The sequence below is a fragment of the Bicyclus anynana genome, chromosome 23 (assembly GCF_947172395.1).
Source record: "Bicyclus anynana chromosome 23, ilBicAnyn1.1, whole genome shotgun sequence".
In the NCBI taxonomy this organism is placed as follows: Eukaryota; Metazoa; Arthropoda; class Insecta; order Lepidoptera; family Nymphalidae; genus Bicyclus; species Bicyclus anynana.
Genome location: NC_069105.1, coordinates 5,995,601 through 6,008,216, shown reverse-complemented (window position 1 = coordinate 6,008,216; position 12,616 = coordinate 5,995,601). Strand labels below are relative to the sequence as shown.

The 12,616-nt window shown below is 36.3% G+C and overlaps 1 protein-coding gene and 1 long non-coding RNA gene across 3 annotated transcripts in view; one reads left to right on the top strand and one right to left on the bottom strand.

Annotated features, from left to right (window-relative positions):
- The window catches only part of LOC112055120 (uncharacterized), a 266,259-nt gene that overhangs the window by 223,440 nt on the left and 30,203 nt on the right, over positions 1-12,616 (top strand). The gene's annotated exons all lie outside the window — the stretch shown is intronic.
- LOC128199372 (uncharacterized) lies at positions 3,909-8,799 on the bottom strand. The gene is made up of 3 exons (XR_008252016.1): positions 8,704-8,799; positions 4,276-6,722; positions 3,909-4,097 (listed from the first exon to the last, which is right to left on the bottom strand). It is a non-coding gene; the product is annotated as an uncharacterized LOC128199372 (long non-coding RNA).

Genomic DNA, 12,616 nt, shown 5'->3' with positions numbered 1-12,616 from the left:
AATCAGAAATGAGGAGATCCGCACAAGAACCAAAGTCACCGACATAGCTCAACAAGTCGCGAATCTGAAGTGGCAATGGGTGGGGCATATAGTTTGAAGAGTCGAAGGACGCTGGGGTCTCAAGGTGCTGGAATGGCGACTCCGCACTAGAAAGCGCAGTGTTGGTCGACTCCTCGCAAGATGGACTAACGACATCCAACGAGTCGCAGGGATTCGTTGGATGCAGGGGGTTCAAGATAAAAGAAATTTGTTCTTCAGTAGACGTCCGTTAGCTGTTATAATGATGATATCTTAATAAACGGAACGGAAATACCGTAATTAACCTTCTTTCATTGAGGGACGAAAGACATGGAACTGGGACAACTCGGCCGCTATTGGTCGACGTTTTGTCTATTTCTCTTCACTTGGTCATGCGACCTAGTTATGTATATACGTCTTGATCATCATGTTAACTCGACGTAACGAATACATTAATGAAACCTTAAAATGACAAAACCGAATTAAATATATCACAGGTATTTACGGTTGCACCGCCATTAATTTGTCTATTTCCCTTCACAACATTATCTCGTTAGTCGCATGTTAACACCACTAGACGCTCTTTATCCAATTGCCGAAGTTGGATTATATTTGTCGGTTACAATTTATGACGTCATTTTTAACCGATTTCCAAAAAGGAGGAGGTTCTACGTTCGACTGTATGAATGTTTTTTTTTCTTTTTAATACTACATTCTGCACCCTTTAGTATTCGAGCAAAAGTACGTACTAACGGTATCAGTAGTGTCGCGCAAAGAGAGTTATTTGTAATTGCACCTCGTTTCATTAAAACATTCATCCTTTAAGCCCTGCCACCGAGGAGATAGACGTTTAATTAAAATTCAAAATTGCTCCGAAAGTATTCTCTTTGACACATTTTTACTTTAAGGGCATGATGGGTCCCATATTCGCTTCAACTGGGGAAGTTGTCACTATTGGATTGTTGCCCCTTGTTGTGTTTCGTTAGGTTCAGACGAACTACCTCGTTGGTCGTATATTGCTTTGGATCGCGAGCTTTTGGGCTCGAGGCAAACGTTGTTTTGCCGTATAAAATTTTGTGGTGGACCACCTTTATTAGGGATTGTTATCGCCGCGTTGCAATGACTTGCGGTACGGACGGGTTCAGTGTGCTCGTGGCGTTCGAGCCGTCCACATCTTTTGTTGTGAAATTCTTTATTGGGATAGGCGGGGAGAGTGACTTGAGTAGAAAAGGAGAGTGTTTGTTAACAGTCAAAGGCGCCTTTAACCCTACACACAACGTTCACAAGTGCGTGACTTCACTTAAGGTCATTCTCTGCAATTCTAGGGTCTTATTTTGGTTACAGTTTGATTTGTTAATTAAGTTGTCCTGACAAATGTTGTGAATCGTAACCTTTGTTCGACATTAGTTTTCTTATTTTTGTGATCATTTCTGAGTCTGTTAATAGGATATGAAAAATATAACCTCAGATTTACCGAATATACACAAAAAAAACATAAAAATCAGTCAAGCCGTTTAGCCGTTGAAAGAAGTGTCGTTAGCTTTTAGCGTCGTCCGTTCTGTGCATGCTACAGATCAGCAGTTTTAACTGAACAGTCGAACTGATCAATTAAATCGTCCGTGTGTAACTGTGCAGTGTCAGTTTTAGTACTGTAACTTAGCACTGTACCTATAGTTTTTTCTAATGAATTTCATTGAAATTTGTATTAGATAAAACTGTACAGTTACAGTTCGCTTCATGTAGGATGGTGCAGGTGACAGTTCGTTTCACTCTTGAAAGTTTGCCGCGATTTACTATAACAGTACCTACGTACTAGTATTATGAACGTCGTACAGGCGACTGTCACCGTACCTATGCTACCTAAAAAACACTTAAAAACTGAAGGTATGTACGTGTGGGAGTCAGATATAGTGCACAACAAAATTATAAGTCGTTCGGTAAAATAAAATCAGTTGGAATATAGCCGTCGTGTATTTCACTTGTATCTCACCACAATACAACAGTGGTGACCCAGACGTGATTTCCCCCCACAATACAACATACGTACCCTTTTTAAACTATACACGAGAATTTTGAGCTCGAGTCTCCTCTCAGAATGAGAGGGGTTAGGCCAATACTCCACCAAGCTGGCCCACTGCGGATTGGCAAACTTTACACACACAGAGAATAAAAAAAATTCTCTGGTATGCAGATTTCCTCGCGATGTTTTCCTTCACTGTTTGAGATACGTGATATTTAATTTCTTAAATAAAAAATATTACAAAAAGATTATATTAGTATGGAAAGAAGTTGATCGTATAGAGATATAGTTTACGAACACACTATTTCCTATTACAATATTTGCCGTTTATCTTTTTTGTAACATCTTGAAGCGTCCCCCGGTCTCAGCGCAATTTGTTTCCAATCTCACCGCGTCCCGGGGGAGTGTCAATTAATGCTGCCCTCACACTCCGGCCGGTCTAGCCGACACTGCCTCATCTGATCTGTTGTCTTATACAATTTAGTCATAGAGGAATTAGAAAATGGAGATGCATCGCACTCAAATTCACGAACAAAATTGTCTGTCGTTTTTTGAGGGGGACGAAGTAAACTCACACATCGATAATATTTAACACCATTAAAAATTTTCTATGTCCATACACAAAACACAACTATAAATTTGACTCGCAATACACACACGCGTAATTTTTACACAGACTAACAAAACAAACACATTGCTTAGACAATTGGTGTTGAAATTCCATTTATAAATTCTTAGTGTATTGTACACTTTCTTCACAATCCCTGACCTACGACGGACCCAGATATCCCTAAATAGGCAATTATTTTACAGAAATATCCTTTGAAAGGCAATGATCACTTCTCCAATATCCGTTATGAGGGTAGTCAATAATATCTTGGCTCCATTGAACTCGAAGACCGGCCTACAGTAAGCTAAATTTGGATTATAAATAAAATGTCTTAAAATGTTGTAACTTTGCCCATTAACCCTTAACTGGTATGGTGCGGGTCGCAACGGCCCCACGCATGATGTTTTGTTTATTACCTGACAAGCTAAGCCTCATGGGCTGAGGAACTGGATCATCATGATCATCATTATCAACCCGTATTCGGCTCACTGCTGAGCTCGAATTTCCTCTCAGAATGAGAGAGGTTAGACCAATAGTCCCATCACGCTGGCCCAATGCGGAAGAAAATTCTCAGGTATGTAGGTTACCACATGATGTTTTCCTTCGTGATATTTAAATTCTTAAAGTGCACACAAGTGGAAATGAGGTACGTCTGTACCAGCGGCGGAGTCCATACAAGCCTTCCGCCGGGTTACCGTTTAAAAATCCATACATATTCATTATTGTTATGAGTGTTGTGTATAGTACGAGTATGTATGGATATATTATGAGAAACCATATCACGTGGATTTTCTTTCGGCAATATTAAAATTTAAAACGGCAATATTTTAACCTTCGCCACTGGTCTGTTTCTCATTAAAACCCAACACTGCGCGTGGCTAGTAATTTATTTTTTTCATAATCCCGCGCCCGCGATTTCCTCCGCGTGAAATTTAGTTTTTCTCAAATCCCTCGGGAACCATAGATTTTTCAGGGATGCCTATCTGTTAATCCAGAGTAAAATCTATTTCCATTCCAAATTTCAGCTAAATTGATAACAGTAGTTGCGGCGTTAAAGAGTACCAAACATCTAAACAAACTTCCATACAAACTTTCGCGTTTATAATATTAGGAGAACTTGGAACGAAAGTCTGCAATAGCCAGACGTACCTCATTAAAACCCTACACTGCGCGTGCTGTAATTTATTTTTTTATAATCCAATTTCTCCGTTATTTCCCATTAATATTTATATATTGACCAACGTATCGAAAAAAAAAACATTTATTAAAGAAAACTTTTTATTAATTTAGTCTATCTAAAAATATGTCCCATAAAGAGCTGGCGTGTCTCCCAAAGTCCAAGGGGTAGTCCTTTCCTATGATGATCTGGCCCGGATACGACGCGTACTGAAAGTCAGGTGTCGCGAACGCTGCGAACGCGCAGGCGATCAGGGCTAAGCAGAGCAGCAGCTGTCGACAACAACGATATCAACTCACGACTCTTACGCTTTGTATTTTTTTTTCATGTTGAGTAAGAGCCGATAGCTCCCTGCGGAACCACCACACCGGCGTAGGGTTTATATATTAATATTATAAAGGATAATTATATTTATAATTTAAGGAAATTAAATTTTTGGGTTATACTTACGATATTCATTGTGGCAATCAAAAGGGTCGAATGGATGACTTCAGAGCACAAAAATTATTTATACACACAATATATCTTGTTATCAATATTAATTAATTACTTTTTGATGACTTTAATTGCATTTTAAATGGTTGATAAGCTTTTCGTTTGGTCACTTGGTTTTGTTAAGATGTGAGTGAATATGCTACGTTGTTTTATTTCGTTAAGATAATAAAGATTGTCGTAACTTGTAGAGTTATCGTAGAGTTCCTCTAGATTAGGTAACAGCACTTAAATCGGTCCTGCGTTTGAATATATGTTCTCAACCTTTTGCCCACCTTACTAATATTATAAAGCTGAAGAGTTTGTTTGTTTGCTTGAACGCGCTTATCTCAGGAACTACAGGTCCGATTTGAAAAATTCATTCAGTGTTAGATAGCCCATTTATCGAGGAAGTCTATAGGCTATATATTATCCCCGTATTCCTACGGGAACGAGAACCACGCGGGTAAAACCGCGCGGCGTCAGCAAGTATTTCTATAACCGAATTTCTCGAAAAATTCTTGGTGATTTTTGTTGTTTGTATTCACTATCTTTGCCGTAGGGTCTTTGTGTGTAGGGTTAAAGGCGCCTTTGACTGTTAACAAACACTCCACTCAAGTCACTCTTCCCGCCTATTCCAAGTAACCCATAAAGAATTACACAACAAAACATGTGGACGGCTCGAACGCCAAGAGCACACTGAAGCCGTCCGTACCGCAAGTCGTTGCAACGCGGCGATAACAAATAAAAGGTAATTTGATAAAATTAACCAACTTCAGAAACTTGTAACATACTTAACTTTATGTCTTAAAATGTACTGAAATGATTTTTATGAATTTTGCACTATCCCCTATGTTAAGAGCATAGTCCACTTGAAAATTTTAAAATCCGACTTGAAGTTTTTGACATATGCTCGGACCAAAACACATACTAATTTTAATTCAGTTAAAAACTTTATTATTATTATATACTTTATAATTAAAAATAATAAAATGTGTTTAAAATAATAAAATGTCAACCCTAAATTTAATATATCAGTTAATTGGTTTTTGATTCACAAAATAGTTTAAATAATTAGAATGATGATAAACATTACTACCTAGATAATCATGTAGTTTAAAAGTACCTAATCCGATCACAGTAACACAATCAACTGGTACCTACATTCTGTCTTTGAAACATGCAAATTGAAAGTTTTGGTACATCATACAAGCACTTAGGGGTTAGGCCTTAGTCAACCACGTTGGCCCAATGCGGATTAGCAGACTTTACACACGTAAAACATTAAGAAAATTCTAAGGTGTGCAGGTTTCCTCACGATGTTTTTCCTTCGCCGTTTGGGACACGTGATATTTAATTTCTTAAAATTCACACAACTGTCAGGGATGTATATTGTTATTGTTTGATAATAATAATAAACCCACGACTTCAGCGATTGTTGTTAAATACAACTAGTGTTATATTTCGTACTTCGTACAATCTACAATATTATTATATACCTATATAACTACTTATTTTGTATGTCTTTATTTGTGTTCAGGGGTAGTTAAAAAAGAATTAAAATTAGACTGCTTTACCGATAAGATGTACTGCTAGACGATTCAGTGTTCTGGTACGATGTCGTGTAATCAGTGAGGAGCTGGAGTACACAAATAAACCCCACTTCTTCCAATTCAGCATGATACTATCTAAGACTGTATCATCACTTAACAACTTACACATGAACGCGGGCGAGCGATAAATACTACTAATATTATAAACGCGGAAGATTGTATGGATGTTTGGATGTTTGTTACTCTTTAACGCCGCTACTACTAAAGCGATTTGGCTAAAATTTCGAATGGAAACTGATTTTACTCTGGATTAACACATAGGCTACTTTTTATCCCGAAAAAATCCATGGTTTCCCGAGATTTGCGAAAACTGATGATTTTAATGATATGAATGTTTGTTACTCTTTCACGCCTCGACTATTGAACCGAATTAGCTGAAATTTGGTATTGAGATATATTATAGCACGGATTAACGCATAGGCTACTTTTTATCCCGGAAAAATTCATGGTTCCCGAGGGATTTGTGAAAAACTAAATTCCACGCGGACGAAGTCGCGGGCGTCTGCTAGTTGCAGATAAATAAAAAACTATGTAACAATTTTTAAAGGAAATTTATTTTTTACTTAGTAGTGATTCCAAAAACATTAATGGAACCAAAGGTACGGCGGCAACCGGGAGGAATGAAGCGGCAATGGAAGCGGGAACCAATCCAAACCAATCGGTTTCGGCGTGCCGGTACGCTCGGGCTCGCCCCGCTCCCACTGCTGCGTACCTTGCGTACCGGTACGGGTACATAGCGTACGGCACGGGAAGCGGTCCGGGCGCAGCGGAAGCGACGCATACACACGCAATCAAGGCAACGCAGATTAATAGCTGCAAATTACAACAATATAAAGTACTAGCGGACGCCCGCGAATTCGTCCGCGTAAAAATCGATGTCAGTTTTTATCCGCTATTTCACATTTTGTATTATCTCCGAAACTATTTAACTAATTAACATACTATAAAGGGCAAATCTTATCTCCATAATATCTTTGTGATTATTAAATAATTTATTTTGATAAGGATTTAAGTTAAGTAGCATAAATAATGACGCAAACCTAAGTATATAAAATTAATAATTTTTAAAACACAAAAGGTACTATATCTGCTAATATATAGAAGATATATATGGTGTCGCGGACTTTTTTGTAGAACTTTTAAAGATACATAAAGCCTCTATACATTAATTTCTATTTTACACAATGGTTAAGGCAGCGCATGCGAATAAGTCTGCTTCAGAGGATTTTCGGTCCGACCTGTATGACAAAAACTGTGTTAACTCGGCTAATATATATGATACTAATATAAATATAGCCTATATCACTCCTCGATAATGTAGCATTCTACTGGTAAAAGAATTTTTGAAATCGGACCTGTAGTTCCGAAGATTAGCCCATTTAAAGAATGTTACAAACTTACAAACTTTACCTTTTTATAATATTAGTATACCTAGATTAGGTCAAGTTTGCAAAATAAATAAGATTATAAAATTTCAAAATCTACTAAAAAAATCTTTTATTGTAATTAGATGGAAACTCATACCTTCCTTTCATTAAAAATGACATTTTTCAATATGTGAACCATAAACATAAACGCACAAATAACAAAGATATTTGTAATTTCCATTTTGTATCGGGCGTTTTTCAGGGTCCGTGGCAGTGCCGCAAATCTGACACTTTAAATCCCATAACTCCGAAAGTAATGATCGCAGATATCCTGTTACTTTTACGAAATTGCTTTACTATTAGTATACTCCTAATTTATTACAATTTGACAAAAACTGTCATCATCCCTATTCTAAATAATGACTTAAACTTAAAAATTCAGCGCTAGTTTACTTTAATATTAACCCCATTATTGCAGCGCTAATTACAGACAATAGCAGCATTAACTACGTCTGGAGAGCTACTTGCAGATAATATAAGCCCACGACTGCAGTTATAGTTATGGGACAAGGCCAGTATTACTTAAAACTGAGTTCACTATTCTTTATTCTTTATTTATTTATTCATGAGAAAGTACAGAAGGTTTACAGAACTTGCTATAGACATACATACTTTCTACCTTGACAGGTGTATGAATATTAAAAATAATATTATACTAACTAATAATTCCAAAATTTCAATAATTAAATATTCAATCGGTGAACATGGTATAAATAAAAAAAAAAAAAAATACAAGTACAATTAGCATAATTTGACGAAGCATTCTTAACATCAAATATAAATAATTAATATACTATCAGAATCCATTAAAATTAAACAGTGTCAACATAAATGCTATGTCAGGTGTAATGCAACATTAAATCAATCAATGTCATATAATTAAAAAAATGAAGTCAAAAATTAAAAATTAATATCAGAAATTAAAATTAAAATTGTCAATAATTTATAAGAAAATCATAACTGATTATATTTATTGTTGCATTCAGAATTTGTCATTTAAAAAGTCTTTTACACAATAATAATTTTTATATAATAATAATTTCAATAAAGATTTTTATTATATTTATATATTATTATATTTTTAATATTTTTATTCACTAATAGCATGAGTTGTCTATATTATATTGATTGCATTTCTTTACAAAAAAAAACACTTACTAAAAAAGCGTGATTTTATAAAAAAATAAACAAAACTTATTTATTGTCCGTTACTCTCGCTAAAACTTGAAAATTTTAACTAATCCGAAAATGGTCAAGGTGGTCGGTTCAAGAAAAAATATTCAGGAAACCCATATGGGAATAGCGGATCAATAGCCCCATTCTAAGTAAAAAAAAATGTATAAACATGCTTATTGTACAAAACTTACAGTTTTCATTTTTTCGACGACGAGCAAAAGCCCTGTTTACCTAATTGGGTTTCTGTGGCGTCGGATTTGGTATTTATATTGAGATTTTTATCTATTAGGTATTCATCATAAATTTAATTTTAATTACTTTGTAAATAAAACTTAGATTTTAAACTTCAACTAATCGATAAATAAATAATGTTCGTGATTGCCTACACAACACAGTATTTTTACATTTTATGTTTCCTTTTATTCCATTTTTTTTAAATAAGTTTAGGTAGTAAATTTAGTTAGTGTAAATAATTGTAATTGAGATTAAATACTCGTATAATTAATTTTCATTGCATTTTAATTACATTAAAATTATAATTAATTATATATTTATATACATTTTTATTTTAATACATTTTAATGTTAGTAATGTTTAAAAAATACCCAGATTGAGGAATCTCCGTAGTATTCTATAGTTTTTAGTTTTTTTTTTATAGTTAGTTGTTATTATTATTATATAGTTCTTGTTAGAAAATTTTCTTACTTAGTTTGGTGAGATGCATCCGCTATGAATGTAGGATTCTAGATTTTTTTTTTCGTATTTTTTTCGTCTATTCTCATAAATGCTATCAAAAAGAATAGTCATCTCATGCTACAACTGACTCGTGGGAGTCCAAAGTCGGGAATAATGCTGTCCTTGTCTGCGACTTCTATATCTGCAGTCGTGGGCTATATTGTTATCCTATTCAACTAGTGCTGCACACGAGGAGTTACGTTTGCTATTGGCTACAACTAGCGCTGTAGTTGTGAGATTATATTGTTATAGTCGGTAACTAGCGCTGCACTTTTGAGTTTAAGTGGCTATTGTCTGCAACTAGCGCTAATTACGTTCATTTTTAACGTAATTTTGTTGAAATTACCATGTTAGGTGACCCTAAAAATGACAAGTCACTGCCACTAGCCGTAAAATGAGGTTATAACTGAAAACCAGGATATGTTAGTGTGGTAGGAAAATACTAAAGGAGTTAGAACGATAATGGCTTTCGGATGTACCTGCAGCAAAACTTTTATAAAGTGAGTGGGACAGAATCGAAACAGAATCAGAAATCATTTCCTCAACTAAGCATCGTGGCTACATTCCGCATAACACCGTAAAATATATTATAGACTGTATAGTGCTTATATCCTGTACTCGTAGTACTTACCGATAGCGCAGGAGTATGGGCTGACAAACTTATAGCTTTTATAATATGACGTAGTCTGTTCGTTGATGACACTCCCATGATATGCGGGCGACGGGGAAAGGACTGCGCAGGTGTGAAATCGTGCGTGCGGAGATGTGAGGTGCATCAGTCGTGGGTTTTTTATTCATCGCGCTACACGCCCCCGGCGCGCGCGGACAATCGGGAGTGTTTCGAACGAAGTTGCCAAGCAATAGCAGGTTCGTCTCTATCAATGTCACATTAAATACCATTACGTTTACGTTTTGAGAGCACATTTTTTTCCGTTTAAAATAAGAAATCAGACGTCAACGTCCCGTATTTGAAAGATTTTCTTGTGATTAAATTTCCCGACCTTCGCCCTGCTTTGATGTTAGCCTGCTACTGGTCGTACCTACATATGAGGCGCAGACATTGTTCGGCACAACCTCCAGGCAGTCGCAATCCTACTATCCTACTTCCTACTAATATTATAAACGCGGAAGTTTGTATGGATGTTTGGATGTTTGTTACTCTTTAACGCCGCTATACTGAAGCGATATGGCTAAAATTTGGAATGGAAATGGATTTTACTCTAGATTAACACATAGGCTACTTTTTATCCCGAAAAAATCCATGGTTTCCCGAGATTTGCGAAAAATTATGATTTTAATGATATGAATGTTTGTTACTCTTTCACGCCTCGACTACTTAACTGAATTAGCTGAAATTTGGTATTGAGATAAATTATAGCATGGATTTACGCACAGGCTACTTTTTATCCCGGAAAAATCCATGGTTCCCGAGGAATTTGTCAAAAAATTAAATTCCACGCGCACGAAGTCGCGGGCGTCCGCTAGTCCTTGATATACTACTGTGTAAGCATCAAAAACCGTTACTGGTATAGATGCTGAGGTGTTCAGGTTAAGGCTTAGACTGCATCATCACTTACCATCAGGTGAGATTGTAGTCGAGGGCTAACTTGTAAAGAATAAAAAAAATTAAAAATAAACCTCACAATGCGCGCCGTTTCAAGGAGTAATGCCTTCTGTATCCGATCCTTGATCCAACAATCAAGCAAAAGCTTCTTATGGTGTTGTTAACCGTAATGTAATTATTAAGTTAAAAAAAAGACTGGTGGGAGGCTTTGGCTGTGGCTAGTTACCACCCTACTGACAAAGACGTTCCGCCAAGCGATTTGGCGTTCCGGTACGACGTCGTGTAGAAACCGACAAGGGTGTGGATTTCATCCTCCTCCTAATAATTTAGCCCTATTCCATCTTAGATTGCATTATCACTCATCAGGTGAGATTGTAGTCAAGGGCTAACTTGTAAAGAATAAAAAAAAACCTGTGGTACCACTACTCAGACTCACTAATTTGAAATATGTAAGTTATCGTGCCATTTAAGATTATCAAATCGAAGTAGAAGTCCATCCTTATAAATTTATCGCTGGTCGTAAGTCTACGCGAGTAAGATTTCAATACGCCATTCGTATGTATAGGGAGGCTGTGAAATTTTACGTTTATGTTTAAGGTTATATCCGAAGATATCGAACTTTTCCTTAGGCAAGAACTCAATATCCTTCTTTCTTTACTGAACATTCTTGTCCTTGTGCTCAGGAATGAAATATTTATTCATAACCATAATTATTGCTTAAACTTTTTGTATGTGATGCTCATGGCGAGTCGGAACAACAACCAACCAACCTTTAGCAAGACCTTTAGCAACCAACCTTTGTTCGTTATTCTATCAGGTCCAGTCCTGGTTAGGGCTATGAAATACTGAGCTTTTCTTCTGAATAATTTATTATTTATAAATATATTATATCTAGACTTCTATACTAATATTATAAAGAGGTAAAGTTTGTGGTATTGTAGGGGGTAATCTCAGGAGCTACTAAAACGATTGTGTAAATCTTGTACTACTAGAAAGCCACATTCTTTGTGAGTGTCATAGACTATATTTTATCCCCGTATTCTCACGGGAACAGGCACTACACCAATGAAACAACGGGGCGTCATCTCGTATTTGTATACTCATAGCAGGTTTATGTATATGTTCTCTGGTTATGTTATTCTCCTTATTCAAAGGTAATGGCATCGAATTCCGCTCGGCCTAATAACCGTCGTCACGGCCCGCAATACAATTACTGCGAGCATTAGCCGAGGTGCTGTAATTACTTAATTAATAGCCTAACGTAGCGGGTTCGGACCCCGCTGTGGGACGTTTTAAGGGTTGATAATGATGGCCTAATCATTTTAATAACGGTATATGTTCCGGGGTGCTGGTAATCTATTTTACAATGACAAACATCTTGACCAATCCACTATTCTACAGTATGTACAGTGTGATGGATCTATGAATTACTATCGAGTCTCCTCTCAGAGTGAGAGAGGTTAGGCAAATATTCCACCACGCTGGCCCAATGCGGATTGGTAGACTTTACACAACCTAGAGAATTAAGAAATTTCTCAGGTGTGCAGGTTTCCTCACGATGTTTTTCCTTAACCGTTTGATATTTAATTTCTTAAAATGCATGTCGGCGAGTGAGTTTTTTGATCGGTTAGCAAAATCAACGTTAATTATTGTGATATTATTAGAATCAGGTTTTCATGTAATTGATAGTGTTACTTTGTGTATCTGCCATCCTTGACATGTAAAGCTTAGAACTTGCTCTTAGATTACGGCTTCTCCGTTATCAAAAGTGGAATTTAGTATGCTCCGCCGATATGCACATAACT